General features: G+C 36.1%; 1 protein-coding gene across 1 annotated transcript in view; it reads left to right on the plus strand.

Moving 5' to 3' along the window:
• Positions 1 to 661: 661 nt before the first annotated feature.
• LOC120632612 (bumetanide-sensitive sodium-(potassium)-chloride cotransporter) overlaps positions 662 to 17562 on the plus strand; it is a 75703-nt gene continuing 58802 nt past the window's right edge. The window contains exon 1 of the mRNA XM_039902543.1: positions 662 to 975. The gene's annotated coding sequence lies outside the window, so the exon portion shown is untranslated. The remainder of the gene's footprint in view (positions 976 to 17562) is intronic.

Genomic DNA, 17562 nt, shown 5'->3' on the forward strand with positions numbered 1-17562 from the left:
GTGCCTCTTATAGGGGTCGCAAATGCCAAATATGCAAGATTAGTATGTGACGTATAGGGGTCCCAAGCGTTGTTTATGCAAGTTTAGCACGTTTCGCAATATAGATAGCAAGTGTCTTTAATGCACTTTTAGGACGTCTAGTATACGTGTCGAAAGTGTCTTTTATGCAAGTTCAGTGAGTGTCGTATACGATCCGCATGTGCCTTTATTCAAGATATTAAGTCTCGTATATAGATCGGAAGTGTCTTATATGCAAGTTTAGTACGTCTTCGGCAACACCTCTTTTTTCTTAAACGTTTATAAGAAAAGGCACACAATAATCATGCCGACGAAAAAGTTCCGCACATTCCAAACGCACCCGTTAGGCGTTACGCATACAAATCATCTGAACCCCTCACGTTTTATTCGATGTTTACTCGTATATCATATAGAGGTGTCTGAATGGTTTACGGCATTCGCCTCGCTCCAAAGTAAATAATTTTCTTCAACTGAAAATAAACGATGGCCGCTCATGAAAGTTCGTCAAACGTTTGTAAAGTGGCATCGCTGAAACTGGAAGAAATCTCGTCTTAACTAGAACGAATAATTGGTGTAATTAAAAATTATTGTTTGTATGATCTAAGGGCGCTAGTCGTTTATAAGCAACGGACGCTTAGGCTTCGCGGTTATGATCAAATAGCGCGGGCAGCGTATACACGCGTTCGCGAAACTCGTGCGCGAAAACGCGTCGCGATCTTGAATAATAAAACTGACTATTAATAAAAACAATACTCTAAAATTTTAATAAAATAATTAGAATAAAGCATTGCTAAAAACAGTGTGAGTATTAAAAATTGGGTTTTTATTTAGTTTGACAGTTTAATAGGTATAACATTGAGTGACATTATAACTCAGTTTTTGTGTAATTTGTGATAGTGTAATATTTATCTAAATATCTTGTGAGGATGTTTTGACAGTGTACAAAAATTAGATCAGGTGGGTTAATATTTTTATCTACAATTTAAAATAATGTTGAAGATGTTTAGAATAAGTAGTTTACTATGTCATAAGAATTAAGCGGACTTTTGTTTCAATCTTTGAGGATTAATAAACTAAGTAGCTATAAAGGATATTTGTTTGACCTCATTATCAAAAACTGAAAAGATCCAGATATTTTCAGAAATTTCTTGTTTTGGGCATGTAAAGCAACAGGTTTGCATAAAATAATCCTCAATCTCCTACCTAACAGGTTTTGCGACTCTAAGGATATAATGTTTTTAAAGATTTTATAATTAAATATATAATTAATCTCTAACTAACTTTTAGTCTATACTATCTTATTAATCTCTAACTAACTTATCTTTTTGTATAAAAATCAATTGTCGTGCGTGTGTCTCACAAAAACTAAAATCGTAATTAGCTGGACCGATTGCAATGTTTTTTTAGATCTATATCCACGTCTCAATTTGTAGATGGTTTCGGAAAAATTTAAAATTGAAAAATGCAAAGAAACGGAATTGTTAACAATAATATTCTCTTAAAACCGAATCAATTTTAGGTGGTACAAAATTCACCGAGTCAGCTTTATGTATTAAATAAAAATCTATTATGTAGTTTTAAATAATAAATTGCAAAGAAATAAACAATCTTCCTTTATTTATGTTTCAACTGAATCTATCTATGGAATATGGATACCTAGTATATGTTGAACTGGAGCCTTAAACTATCATATTTTAATGTCGCGATTAAAAACACCCAATTTAATTGGGTTATATGAGTAAATTTTACTATTAAGTGATCCTAATAAATCCTTCAAAAAAAGGTCTCGAATGATTCTCTTCATTCAGATAGAATGCCTTCTTTTGCTCATTAAAATGGACTGCAGGAAAAAGATAGACATCACGCCCGGAAAAACATTTTCCTATTATTTTCGAATAACAACCTAGCTACTCACAAATGTTACTAGGTAGGAAATAGAAATACAATTATTATTATCACTATTATCTTATTAGGACTAACCACTGACTTTTTGGGAATGCGGACTTTTTTCAATTTTCTTGTCGGTCGGCTATTCGGTGTCTAGGCGCCAAATAATTCGATTCGATATGCCAGTCATTTAGTTAAGCTTAGTGATTTCTGTACAACATTATAGTTGGCACTATTGAATTAATAGATTACATATGCAATGCTGGTTTAAAAGCTTTTAAGGTTTGATCGCGGTATGCTATTTTTAAAACCACACCTTAAAACATAATTGTCAATCAACTTTTAAAAAGGAAGAGGTTTTTTATTCGACTCTATGTTTTTTTTGTATACTTATTTATTACGCGATTAGGTACTCCGCCATTTATATACCGATTTTAATTTTTTTTTTTTGCTTGGTACCTTAGAGGTGGTCTCATTTTAATTTGGGGAAGATCTATTGGAAGTATCCTGGAAAAAGGGAAAGAGGGAATTCGTTGATTATAATAGGCACACTTATAGCGATTTAAGTATTTTAATGTAACTTGAGCATTTTCTTTCGGAAAGCACCGTTTGCTCAATTGATAAATAAAGATCACGGCTGACCACCGGAACATAATATACATAAGTTATTAGGTACACGGGTTGCGCTGCCTTAATGGTATATATTTAGTAGGTAACGCTTGTCACAATAATGGAGCTGATGGTGAAGTGCGGCGGGAGAACTCCTCAGCCATTAAGGCCTCGGCTTCAGGAAAATAAATATTTTGTAAAAAGTTATACTTAGTATCATAGCAATTGTTGACTTTTGGCTATAGGTAATAATAGTGCTTATAATATAGTGCTTATAAATTGGGCCTACTTGAAATAAATTAAATATGAATTTAAAATTTGAATTCAATCACTTAGATATAATTGCAAACCTAGCCACTAAAAAGCGAGCAACAATTGTTTTGAAAAAGAAGTTAATGTTTTTTGCCTTTTTAATTCGGTGCCACTACAAATTACGACATACTTTCCTTGTTTCTATATATAAGGGAAATACAAAATATATCTATACTTAGTAATTTTACTTGGAACCGACTAAAAAATGTTCTAGAAAATATTTATTCCTTTTTTATTAAATAATGCGATATCTTTTCTTTTTCTTGTTGGTTTATTTGTGTCATTAATTTACTAAGTATCTAGTAATAATATGATCACGAGTTCATGGATGGTCGGAAAGTGGGTACTAAGCCGAGTGGGTTATTACATACTGAATTACATACGGTATAGTGAGAACCTTTTGTTCCACATCTATTTCATGTTAATAGTACTTTTGAGAGTTTTTATGAAAACCACTTGAAAACGCGGCGAAATAAACACTGTTAACCTTGACCAGCTTTGGTTAGCGCTGTGGTTTTAAGTGGGAGGTTCCGGGATCGATCCCAGGCAGGGGCAATTCGGTAATTTATAATTTCTGAATTTTCTCTGGCCTGGTCTAGTGGGATTCCACTGTGGCTAGTTACAACCCTAGAGACGACCTAACGACGATGCCTGCTATACCCCTAATAGATTACCCCTAATAGGTTAGCCGGTGACCATCTTAGATTGCATCTTTAAGGCCTTACTTGTAGTAGAAAAAAAATACCTCTGATGGTAGGTACCAAATCAGTTATCAGATAGTTTAGAGACGAGAGAGATTTAATTAGGAGTTAAAAAATGTGTCAATTTTCATGCTATCGAAGTAGGTATTACTATAAAAGTGTTCAGAATGCGTAAAGTACGTATTTTATTTAGGTCATGCATATAATGGTTTGACTCGAGTGCTATAATGATCACCTTATCCCATATAGTACCTAGATAAAATAGGATTTATAAGAAATACAATAAGTCTTGGTACTTATCAAGTTTTCACAGATAACGCTTAAGGACACTTGAGGCCACTTTGTAATTATATCTGTATCTAATTTACGCACGCAATGCATTTTATATTTACATGAAAAACTGCGGTTACCATCCCAATGCAAACATAGAATCAGATCCTTTTATTTATTTTTAATTTTATTAACTTACACTGACATATGATAATAGCCTAAGTTAAAGAGAATCCCTCTTACAGAGATATAAGTATATCATCCAATAGATTCTTATAATATTATCCAAAGAACCGTCTGTATTAAAAATGCCTAAAAACGCCCAACTCCAGGTTTACTTTAAAACACAAATCAATATGCCGTGTTGTGACGGCAGATACTGTATCCAGTATACAGTTGTCATTTCGCCACCTCTTCCCGCGGGTGTCGTATACAAGGCGGCTAAGGAAATATAACAAAGAACACGCAGCAGCGCCCTCCGTGCTACTACTACCTACTGCAATCACCAACCAACTTGAAGTCTTGTAGTGGGATAAAAAAAACCAACAGTTTTATTGCGCGTATAACATACAGGCAAAGAAACAGTAAGGAGTATACAGTAAAAAATGTAGACATACAAAGGCGGCCTTACTGCTGCAAGTAATCTCTTACATGCAACCTTTCTATAAAGAACTTACAGCAAGAGTGTTTCGATAAATAGATACAAATACATAGATAAATTAAATAAATATACGTATTATATAAATATAAAACATACATAATATATATAAATGTATAACACATAATATATGTAAGTAGATTTTAATGCATAATTTAAAACCATAATAAAGAATCTACTTTAAATGCCATCACTCAAAGAGAGGTAGTCCTTCAGACGACTCTTAAAAATAGGAAGGGAATCATTTAATAGTTTAGAATTTGAATAGTTCTCTATTATTAACGCTGAACTTCTCTACTACCATTTACTGTGATTACCAAACCGTCTGTCAGTGGTGATTATGGGCAAACCCTCCTTTTAGGAGTCCAACTTTAGATGATGATTCCTCTAGTCAAATCCACAGAATTAAATACAAACTGAAACCGTGAACACTACTAACATTGAAGCTCTTATCATAGTATTCTCCATCGATGGATCGGTTTTGGCCGACCGATATTTCTACGGCATACAGATGCAATGCTATTAAAGTTTATTTACATGTTATAGATGTTAAGTGCTCTTCAGCCTAACCTGAATAAACTTTGCAGCATTATACTGAACTGAACACCGAATAATGACCGCATAGCCCTTTTCATTGAAGGAGATCCGTGTCGTGTAGCCGGTAATGACGGCCGACTGGCGCAGTGGGCAGCGACCCTGCTTTCTGAGTCCAGGCCATGAGCTCGATTCCCACAACTGGAAAATGTTTATGTGATGAACATAAATATTTTTCAGCGTCTGGGTGTTTATCTGTATATTATAAGTATTTATGAATATTATTCAAAAAATATTCATCAGTCATCTTAGAACCCATAACACAAGCTACGCTTACTTTGGGGCTAGATGGCTATGTGTGTATTGTCGTAGTATATTTATTTATTTAATGGGTTGTTAATGAATGATTTTTTAATTTAGGTGAATGTATATGTTACTAGCTTCAGAATCGCGTATATCGATCGAGTGGTTAGCACTAGGCTACGCTGAGGCCGAGTGGAAAGTTTGCGTATGGAATGCGCGGTTCCTAACTATATTATTACGTTACGGCTCACGACCCTTAGCTGCCGACTTAGTTAGTAAAACCGCAGGGAGCAGCTAGTATTTTATATAGACCATCGCATCACTACTATTTTTATATGAGACAGGCTTGCAATAAATAAATACACTTAGTATGAATTAATAACATGATTATCATGAAAGCAATTATTATATTAATCCAGTTTGGGACGCTAGAAAATGCCTAATAGTTACTGCAAGAAGGTAGGAAATATGTTCCACACTTTTGCGGTACTATTTAGGATCTATAAAGGCTTCGTTTTGACCTTGACTTCGTGAAGAAGTCAAGGAAATATAAATACCAAACCAGTTGCTAAAATGCCATCTAAATAACCAGAAAAATCTATTTTAAAGATTGCGGCATGATGACGTTATGCTTTACCGCTATCATTGTCTCCACTTGATTTAAGCACCTATGTTTCATTATTTAGTAACATTATATACTATAAAGAAAGTTTTCACACACCTTTAAAAAAACCCCTCGTTATACCATTCAGATAAGCGATAGTTCCTAAGTACAACGTAGGGGGAATACGCGTACGTTATATTTACTCTTCGGTTATTTATCTCATCTATAAGTAACCCGACCTCAAAGCATTTCTTCCTTTTCACTTATCGGTATAAACAATTATTACAAAGAGTATTTTTTTGTAATTATTCATGGACCAAGCAGATAGCCTACGCGTTGGTAAGTGGTGAACCATCATCTATAAACAGAGCAACATTTCCAAGGTCATGCATGGAAGAAGGAACTCATTCTGTAAAGTGATCCGGTTCCGGCCGACCAAGTACGGAGACAAGCCCAGGGAAAGAAGAAGATGAAGAAGAAGTCTCATATGCCTGTTGTTACACCGGTTACCACACCCTTCAGACCGGAACACAGCATTGCGACAATGCTGCTTAGCGGCAGAAATAAGCACTTGCTGGTGGTATTTCTCCGGGCGAGCTCTGTCACAAAAAACTCTACTACTTCTTAACATAGTTTGTCCAAAAGGGCCGCTTCCGAGGCATTAGCACTCAACAGAAAAAACCTATGCATCCTAGTGCGAGCGCTTATGGGGCACTGTGGGCTTAACAGGCACATGTTCAACCTAAAGCTGCAGGCCACAGATCTATGTAGACTCTATAAAGAGGCTGCGGAGACGCCGCTGCATTTGATCTGTTCCTGCCCCGCGCTGATGCATAAACGCATCACTCTTTTGGGGAAGCACATAATGCAACCAGAGGATGCTAAACTTCTTCCAGCAAGGAAAGTGCTGCTTTTACTGAAGGCGACCAATGCTTGCTGGGAGATCTAGACAGCGGCGTCACAATAGATCGCAGCCGGTCGACGTGACACCAGGGACCAGGCGAACCTGAGCCGCAAGCAGAAGAAGAAGAACATAGTTTGCACATGGACGCTAAAATCACTAACTGAGGACCTAGAAGTGTTTCCATAGGTATGAATGAATGGTTGAAAGAATATACTGTTATTGCACACCAAAAAAAGGACATAGCACGAAAAAAAAAGTATAACAAAACAACGTATACAATTTGGCGGCCTTATCGCTACATAGCGATTTCTTCCAGGCAACCAATTATTAGATACTAGCTGTTGACCGCGACTTCGTCTGCGTTTGTTTTTTTCTTCGAAAGACATGTGGCATTCAATTTAGGTGTAATTCTACTGAAATTTTTAAGTTGTGTTTTCTTATATAAAAAAGTAAGTAAGTAATTATTTCAATCGGTTATCATTTGACGACGTTATGGTGTAAAATCGTCAAACACTTTCGTCCCCTCTCCCAAAAGAACTGAGCTTAATTTCGGGATAAAAAGCAGCCTATATTACTTCTATTACCTTCAGGAATATGTGTACAAAGTTGCATGAGGATCGGTCACGTAGTTTTTGCGTGAAAGCGTAACAAACAAACTTACATTCACATTTATAATATTAGTAGGTATAGGGATTATTATGTACTCAAAAGTTCCTAGGGAGCTTTTTGTGATAGAGCTCGTCCGGAGAAGTACTACCGTCAAGCGTGCTGCAGCATTGATGTGTTCCGGTTAGAGGGGCTGGTTGACGGCGTAATTATAAGGCACACTAGCTGTTGCCCGCGATTTCATCTGCGTTAGATTTTGTTTTTTGATGTGGCATTCAATTGATATGTAGTTCTAAAAAAATTTTAAGTATTCAGTATCGCTAAGCCTTAAATGAGGGGTTTGCTGCTGTCTGCTGAGGAGTTCTGTCCTCTATCTCCAACCACATTCATCAGATCTACACAAAGTTTGGGAATAATACAAAAATAATTATTTAAATCTATTATAATTTGTTGGAGTAATGGAGTAAAATCATCAAACACTTTCATCCCCTCTCCCTAACGAACCGAGCTTAATGTCGGGATAAAAAGTATCCTATATTACTTCTAACACTTCCAAGAACATGTGTACAAAGTTTCATGAGGATCGGTTAAGTAGTTTTGGCGTTAAAGTGTAACAAACAAACTTACATTGACATTTATAATATTAGTAGGGATAGGGATGATAACACTTACGCCTCAGGTTGGTGGACACAGGGCGGCCAATTGCGGTACGTGTTGCTTGCAAACCCTGCGAAGTGCTACTTTTTTTATAAACTTTTATTAAACTTTTATAAAATTTCGCTCATCAATAGCATCTTTTAATAACTATCTATTCTTAGAGACACATATTCTTTGTCTTTGCTGATCTCTCGGCAAGCTATTTTCCCGTTGCGCTCGGTAAAGTAGCTAGCAACCCATTGAAATATGTATACACAAAAAATTTCATCGAAATCGGTCCAGCTGTTGAGAAGAGCTAGTTGAAACACACACTAACAGAAGAATTACATACATTAGTATCTTTCTCACCGCTTTAACCTTCCCGAGGCTTCCAAGAATATTTCAAGACCTTTAATTAGCCAAATCGTTCCAGCCGTTCTCGAGTTTTAGTGAGATTTGTGTCACACTCTCGCCGACTTAATCCTTACATTTATGGGTTCGCTTCTTTGTCGTGACGCATTTCGTTTTATACAATTCCAAATCACAACGATTGACAAAAAAACAGTTTTAAATAGCAAGGTTAGTACACGCAAACTAATTCTTAATTTTATATAGCTTATTTTTATTTAATTTTTTGTAATTATTACTTATTGTTAAATTCTTTTAATAGCCCCGGGGAGACGACTTGGGCAACTGTAATGTCTTCACGGGGTACGTTGCTAAATAAATAAATAAATTATAAAAAATGATGAAGTAAATATTTTTGTCGTTTTCGCAGTTCGCACCGCGTAAAATGGCCACATAGTTACATTATATGTACTTATATGAGAGTTCATCGAGGCCCTATTACTTACTTGATTAAACTAGACCGCGCCCCCGGCCCGACGTTATTACGTTACTGGCATCTTTGTTTAGAAATGTCCAAGTTAATTGCTATTCACAAATAGGTAGGTAGAAGGTTACGCCAAACTAATAAGTATAGAATAGAAACAATAGAATATGATTATTTTCATTTGACTTTTTTTTAATATAGTAGACTTGGTATTTATTTATTAATGAACCAACGTAAAATATATTTTTCTAGGAAAATACAAACTAAATTTAATATTTAAATAAATAAATAAATAAACTACGACAATACACACATCGCCATCTAGCCCCAAAGTAAGCGTAGCTTGTGTTATGGGTACTGAGATAGCTGATGAATATTTTTTTATGAATATAATACACATAAATACTTATAATATACAGATAAACACCCAGACACTGAAAGACGTCGTCTAGAAATCGAGTAGGGGTTTGGTTTTATTGTTACTGACATACCTCCAACAGGCTAGCCTTCCGTCACTGAGACTGTATCATCACTTACCACCAGGTGAGACTGGAGTTAAAGGCTAACTTGTACTGGGATGAAAAAAACAAAGTTTCACATCATCATCATATCAAACCATTACCGGATGTCTACAGGGCACGGGTCTCCTTCCACAATGAGAAAGGGTAAGGACGTAGTCCACCACGCTGGCCCAGTGCGGATAGGTGGGCATATTTGAGAATATTACGGAGAACTCTCTGGCACGCATTCCTCACGATGTTTTCCTTCACTGTTGAACCAGGTGCTATTTCCATCGCTTACACGCACGTAACTTACAAGAGTTAGAGGTATGTGCTGGGATTTGAACTAGGTCCCCGGATTAAGTGAAGTCGAAGTAATTCAATTGTACTTAGATGAAGGCTCATTAAAAGGGAATGCAGCGTCAATCCTTCAGAAACTGTCTGAGGTAATAAAAAAAAAAGATTGATGTACGAAGATCTGCATCAATGATGAAGAATGCGCGGAAGCTCCAACTATATTTTAAAAATATTAAGCAATAAATGGGAAAATCCCTTTATGGAGCACACTCACACACCAAATGCTCAAGAGGGTACTTACCTTAGAAGATTCCTAATTATTTATTATTTATACGTATGGCCAATTTTAATTTATAATATAAATTAGTAAATAAGATAATCGTAATTGTTGTAGCTATGGATTTTTATCTGAAATAAACGTTTTATTATCATAATAAATTCTTCAAAGTGTTTATTTACCTAATTTTCCCACTTATGGAAGAAAAGCTAAATCCTAAATGATATGAATCCTCTGATCCCAAATAAACAAGTAAGTTGGTTACGAAAAATAGTTTATCTCTACTTGTCGACACATTTTATCCTTCAAAATTCCAAATTGCAACAATATAATACTTTTTTGTAGCGCCTTTTATATGAAGCCATATCTGGCCATTTATATTTTACAGCTATGTTAATGTGCAGCAAAATTTATGAACCTACTTATTAAGTGTCCGTTTAGGAAATATCCTTTGTTAACCAGTTTTAGAGATGCTTGCCCTAATTCCTAATGACACTGAGCATATTTTAAAGTAACAGTTCGATGACTTTACCTGGACCCAGGCCAGCCTCTCGGGAGTTTTGGGGTTCAGACATACAATTCTGACTTACATACGATTCTAACGCTCCATTACAAGCGTAGAACCCCAGTAAATACATTAAAGCAGTATGGAAACTATGAACAAACGTTCGACACGGCACACTAGCAAAGACGTTTGTATGATTTTAAAAATATATATCTAAATTTAAGAGAAAATGTGACTGCAATAATTTTAACGTTAAAAGCGAAAATAAACATACAATACACAAAATACGCACTTTGAAAATAAAATTGAAAGGGAATTGTATATAATTTTACAATAAATTACCGGTTTATATCTTGGGGATGACAAAAAAAGTTCTAAATTTGTATAAAGCAAAAGCTTATTAAAAAGTCCTACTATAGTATAAAGGATAACGTAAACGAAAAAAAAGCATAGGTGTAAACAATTGCTCCAACCAGGTTGCTTCTTAAATATTTTCAAATGACATTGTAAGATGCTGATACCAAAAACCCGGCTAAGTTTGTTGTGGGCTTCTTCTTAGACCGGCGCGCTTGGAAACCTCGTAGGTTTAGTTTTAAGTTTATGAATGTAGTTATCGCTATCACTACACTACATAATCAACGCATAGAAAGTGCTATCTATGTGCCTATTTGAATAAAGATATATTTGACTTTGACTTTGATGCACGCACCGACGAAAGCTAAGCTATTATCGCAGGATTCTAGTCGGGGTTACTAGCATTGAGGCCTCGTCGGTGTTTGCATCTGTTTTAGTGTGCTGTTTCGAACGTAAGTTCGTAGTTTCCCTACTTCTTTAATATATGTACTATTGTTGAACTTCCGGATTTCTTGTCTTCTAGCTCTACCACGCTAGAAGACAAGAAAACCGGAACAGTCAGATTCTTCAACGGTCATGACCGACTTATGTCATGAATCTCCACTAGAGAGTCTTGTAGAACCCGGTCTGAAGTGTTTCTTCTCAGAGCCTTCACGGGTGACCTTGACACATAGGGGTTTGGGCGCACAGTGCACCCTGATTTCGGATAAGGCGCGAATATTTGGCTTTAACAATAAGAACATCGTGAGGAGACCTGCATTACTGAGAGTTCGCCATATGTCAGGGGCGTGTCAAGTCTACCTATGCGCTTTTGATCAGCGTAGAAGACTATAACGGCTTTAACCCGTTCTGAGCCTTGACCCGCGTCCTATAGTAGTAATAACGAGAATGAGCGATGACGGTGCTCTTAAAGATGAAGTCGGGTCATGGGCTACGTGCTCTGCCATCTCATAGATTGGAGACGATTCTCAATCGCTTAGGTGGCCTTATGTTTACGCCTGGGGCACTTAGAAAACATACATAATACTTATGTAAAATGAGTTAAGACAGATAATAGATAGAATGTTGTTATGAGCGCTAAGATGAAACTGTTGTTATGCAAAGATTTTGATGAACCGCGAAGTAACGGTAGTAACCTGTTTAACAAGCTTTTGTAAAGATCCCCATCCACGGACCATCCTTTGCAACGTCAATTGCATGTATCTAAATCGCAGCGTCCTAAGGCTTCATTATATTCAAAACTGCCGTCCTTATAGGCATAGCGGTCTATCGCAAAGAGAAGCAGCGATGTGAAGGGGCATCACATAAAGTTTCTGTAAGTGTAATGCTGTGCTTAAATGCATAGCTCTGTTAGTTGCGATACATGTCTTGTTGCCAATTTTTTTAGTACGGACAAATTGCAGAAATTTAGACGAATTTGCACGACTTACGTGAGTGTAGATACTTGAAGGTGGAAATACGGCAGATTGCACGCAATCTTCGATATTGTTTGCGAGGAAAGTACATGGACAAACAAGGGCTATCCGTCGCTTGGTGGTCGTCCGGTCTTGATCCAAGTGGCAAAAATACGCCGTGTAGACTGAAAAGACAATAGTTGATGTAAGACATATCGTCAGCACAGTAGGTACATACGAATCAGTAATTTTTCAAGATCTTATGGTGTGAAAAATGCGAATGAATGAACCAAGGTTAAGTTGGCTCTGATGCGTAAACATGGTGCAGTAGGTATTCACTCTGATAAGACTGAATAGGAATGTCGGACTAATCATCCAAAGTCAAACACTCCATGGCTAAGGTTAATGCCATGTGGACTAACCTTTACACTCTTTAGTTCAGCCTTCGTGGTTTTTCCTGAAAAAAGTACTTCCTCATTCCAAAGCGAATTTAATTAATGTTTCTTCTTCCTAGTTTAGTAGTATTAGTATCTGTTGTATCTTTTCTTTCGTATTTCATACTGAATGAATGAATGAATGAATGATTTATTTATTTCTCCACATTACTTATAAGTATGAGTACAATATAATGTTGCTTACGGGCTATTTTGCTACACATTTATAATGTGGGGACTGATGCTTGAACTAGGTAGAACCTGTATCTCAAGCCACAAGGCCTTTTTCCCAGGATAAAGTATACAAGGATGAATATAATATAGTTTAATTAATGTTATAATCACAGTTATTCGGTAATATTTAAATTTAAGTAAGAGTAACTTTGTGTTCAATATTTTAAATAATGAATTTCTTTATTTTAACAGAAGATTTAACTTATGCAAAGATTTTAGATTTATTAGAATGAATAGTAATAATTTATTTTAAATTGTAATGTCTTATAAAATGTAGTTTATAAAATGTCGTTTTTCATGCGTGTATGTGTGTGTGTGTGTGTGTGTGTGTGTGTGTGTGTGTGTGTGTGTGTGTGTGTGTGTGTGGGTATGTGTGTGTGTTAGGCATATGTGAATCATTTCAGTATCTGAATAATGCTTTCAGTCTCATCGTAGTTTAGCCCACTTAACCAGTCATATAGTCGAGTTTTACAATTATGTATGTTTAACTTATCAATAGTGAGTCTTTTGTTTACCTGATTATAAAGATACTGATGATTATATACTGTACTTATAGAAAATGCGCTTTTGTCTTGTGGGAGGCTTCGGCGCCGGCTAGATAACGATATAGCGTTCTGGTTTGGTATATGTTGTTTAGAAATCCGATAGGCAGCGCAACGTACTGGCATACCTTGAGCGAGGAGACAAATAACAATTTCATCATCATGTCCTGTCCATCATGAGCACGGGGCTCTTCTCTCATACGAGAGGGAATTAGAGCATTGGACCACCACGCTGATTCAATGCGGCTTAGTGGACTTTATCGATTGTTACCAAATGTATTTATAACGACACCGACAGCGGTGAACGATGACTGTTTACCTAAAACTGCGAACCTTACAATATTTAGCCCTTGCCGGGAACCAAACCAGTACCGTTATTGTTTATTAAACGTGCTGCCCACTAGACGAATGCGGCAGTCATTAGATACCAGAGATTTTTAAAAGATTATTATTAGACATTCCTTTCAAATTCCAAGGGTTTGTTTATTTATGAGCATAAGACCAAAAAATATGTATTGCAGGTTACCTACCTATATACTCGTATTGTAATATGGCTTAGGATATTTTTTTTTGTTTTAACCGTGTACATTTTTGATCTTGTACCTACATGTACTTTTTGGCGTGCAATCTACTGACATACTAACAGTTCATTTAGCATTAGACTATTAACTTCGCATTTCAAATTCTAAACACTTAAAAACTGTCAAATAAGTATTGATATGATATTATAATTAACCAAATTCTTAACCTATTTGTAAATACGTTTTCTTCTAGTTGATTTACAGGTACTCTATTTTCCTTAACTTTTTTGTACTGCGTAATTACCAACTAATTTTCAATATAAAGTATTTTTCTCAAAATTTTTATTATATTTAAATTTTTATTTAAAACGCTACACTGAAAAACTATAAATCTAAAAAAAAAAATTGACATGGATGTAATTTAGCTCAGAGATAGATTATATATAGTCTGGTATAGCAGTTAGGCTACTTTTTATAACAGAAAAATGTTACGGTTCCCGTGGGATACGTGTCTTGTTGTTTGTTGTATAGCCGTCGTTCAGGGATCAGAGAACAACATGTTATATATACAACAGCTGTGTTGTTGTGTGTGGAAATAAAGAAAAGAAGCGTCATTGAAGAAACAAGCGTCAAAATTACACCGGCGCGTCATGAGCTCATGCGTCATCAAATGGCGTTGGTGTTACGCCTGTAGATGTCTGCGATATAAAATCATAAAACACTAGACTAGGCGCCTCATACTCATTCGAATCAAGTACATTCAAATCATACACATTTATCTGTGAATTTAGGTTTATAGCTAAAATAATATTTTTCTGCCTTGTTGATCTACTTAGTTACGGTTTCATTTTTTATACTAATAATTGAGGGAATAAGCAGATGGCACACCTGATGTTAAGTGGAAAATCATCGCCTTCTAACACAGCGACACTTCGCAGGGCATCCAAACAATACGTCCTACAAAATGCCGCGATGTCTATTAACCTTGATCTTGATGTCCCATCATATAACACTATTTTCTACAAGAAGTCTTCGTTGCACACCTATGGAACTCACTGCCTGTACATATTAGAGACTGCCGATCGGTGCACTCCTTTAAAAACAGTGCGAAAGAGCACTATCATTAAAACTATCTATCGTTTTCATAGTATATTTATAACTTGTTACTTATTATAAAAATATTTATTATATTATTTTTAACTATTTTGTATATAATATAATATCTTATAGCACCATCAACGACATTATCCGATCTCTTGCTACCGCTCACGTACCAGCTGTATTAGAACCTATCGGTTTGGCGAGGAGCGATGGCAAGAGACCTGATGGTATGACGCTCATACCTTGGAGGCTTGGAAGGTCACTTCTGTGGGATGCAACTTGTGTTGATACCCTAGCTGCATCACACATCCAAGCCACCTCGTCAATGGTGGGTGCGGCTTCTACTATGTGACCCGGTATAGCAGCTACCAATATACCAAATTTCATTTAATTCCGTGCCCGGACGGTGGCAAAGGTTTCAAAGGTGAATGAATGAATGAATGAATGAATGAATACACTTTTATTGTACACCAATGAAAAAAAATGAGGTGATACTTTAATTGCTTAATACGCACAAAACTTAGAAAAGTTAGACTTGCGAACTCGGCCCCCTAAAGTGAAGTCGAAGTCCTACCCACTGGGCTATCACCTCTAATCTTAAATACTGAAAGTAATCCTAGAGACTTATCTAATTACTGTTTAATAAATTCGCATTGTTTCAAATAGAAACATGCAAGTTATTGCGTATTTAAGTTCTATTGTTTTTGAGGTAAGTTTTAACTGGTTTTGTCTGGATAGCGGTTTTTTGTAATTACAAACGTAATGTATTAGATTTTATTGGATATTTGTTTTCGCATATTACAAGGTAACCGTGGTCTTATAAATTATAACAGTATCTGCTATCAATAATTTATACATTTATGTATATCATAATAGTTAATTATTATTATCTTGTGAAGCTGTAATAGCCCTGTAGGTACGAGTTCGACTTCACTTTCGGAATGCCGAGTTCGAATCCCAGCACGCAATGCACATAACTTTTCAAAGTTATGTGCGAAGTTATGTGCGTTTTAAGTAATTAAAATATCACTTGCTTCAACGGTGAAGGAAAACATCGTAAGGAAACCTGTATGCCTGAGAGTTCTCTATTATGTTCTCAAACGTGTGTGGAGTCCACCAGCCCAGGCCAGCTTGGTGGATTACGGCCTTAGCCCCGTCTCACTGTGGGAGGGACTCTCCCCGCTACACTGGACACCCAAAATGTGTGTGGTGCGCAACGTCGTGCGCAAACTTCAGGGGCGCATTTACGTTTGTATCCGTACTGTACGTGCCCTGTAGTTGGCCGGTAATGAGCTGATATGAATCTCTCGTATAATAAAATGGAAAAAATGATCTCAATGTATAAAATCGTAAAATTTAAAACAAGTTAATAGACCTTTAGACCTAACAAAGATTTTGACGATCTATTTTTATTATCTATACCGAAAATAGAACATTTTATCGTGATAAAAAATATCATAATTTGTTCCTAAGAGAGCACGTAAAGCTGTCCAGTTAGTACCTGTAAATTTGTGCTTAAGTTTAGTATACATAGGCAGTTATATACTACCTTTTCAAGCATTCTCACAAGTACGAATATAACATTAGCAAGTTATTACTACTAGATACTTACTTATTAGTAGGCTCCTTGAAGATATTACTCAGGATCCCGAAGAGATCTCGTATATATAAGTAGTGATAAGTAATTCCTTGTCTTAATTTTTTCTTGTTTAATCCTTATTACTTCTTTTGGTAGGTATATTGACTGTATAACCAAAGATCCCCAGGTATTATCAAAATTGGGGCGATTTAAAGGCAAATTAATAACTATTGTTAGGTTTGAGTTTTCACTGTAAATGTTCGGTTTTTAATAGGAGTTGAGCTTTGTGGAACAGAGTCCGTATGGCCTACGGTGAAGTACTGTGTGTGTTATGTGTGGAACATAAGTAAACTAATGAAAACTAATTATTAATTACTTTAAAACTAACTATACTCTATATAACAACTCAAAGACCGGGAATGTCTTTTTATTGATAAGTTTTTTGATTATCCAAAAATAGCTGTTTAATGGCATACTTGAACGAAATCATTGCCTTTTTTGGATTGTTTCTTTAAAAATATACTGTATTTAATTTACATTAAATACATTAATATGTCCAATTCGGACTACGACTATAAAGCTGCTGCGGTCGCTTATAAAATCAACAAGGAGCCAAACTCTCAATGTTATTGGCGAGATCACAAGTCTTATTCGATTTCTTGCCGGTATCGTTCCGGAACGCTAAATCGGACTGTGTCTGAGGGTCGGTTGCTGTAGTGTGTATTCTGCTTAATGTTCCGCGAAGCTTGCTCGCCGGTCAGGCTTTTACGGCGGTTTGATCCGGTTGAATCCGCCGCTCCAGTATAGGTTGCGCGTCACGTGTCCGAACTCGGACGCTCGTGGCTAATATTAACTACAGTAACTTGAAGTTAAATAAAACATATAATCAAAGGCGTGGCCGCTCCGGTATCTGTGACGGGATCCTTGCTAATAAGCCTGACATCGTGGTA

The sequence above is a fragment of the Pararge aegeria genome, chromosome 20 (genome assembly GCF_905163445.1).
Source record: "Pararge aegeria chromosome 20, ilParAegt1.1, whole genome shotgun sequence".
Lineage (NCBI taxonomy): Eukaryota > Metazoa > Arthropoda > Insecta > Lepidoptera > Nymphalidae > Pararge > Pararge aegeria.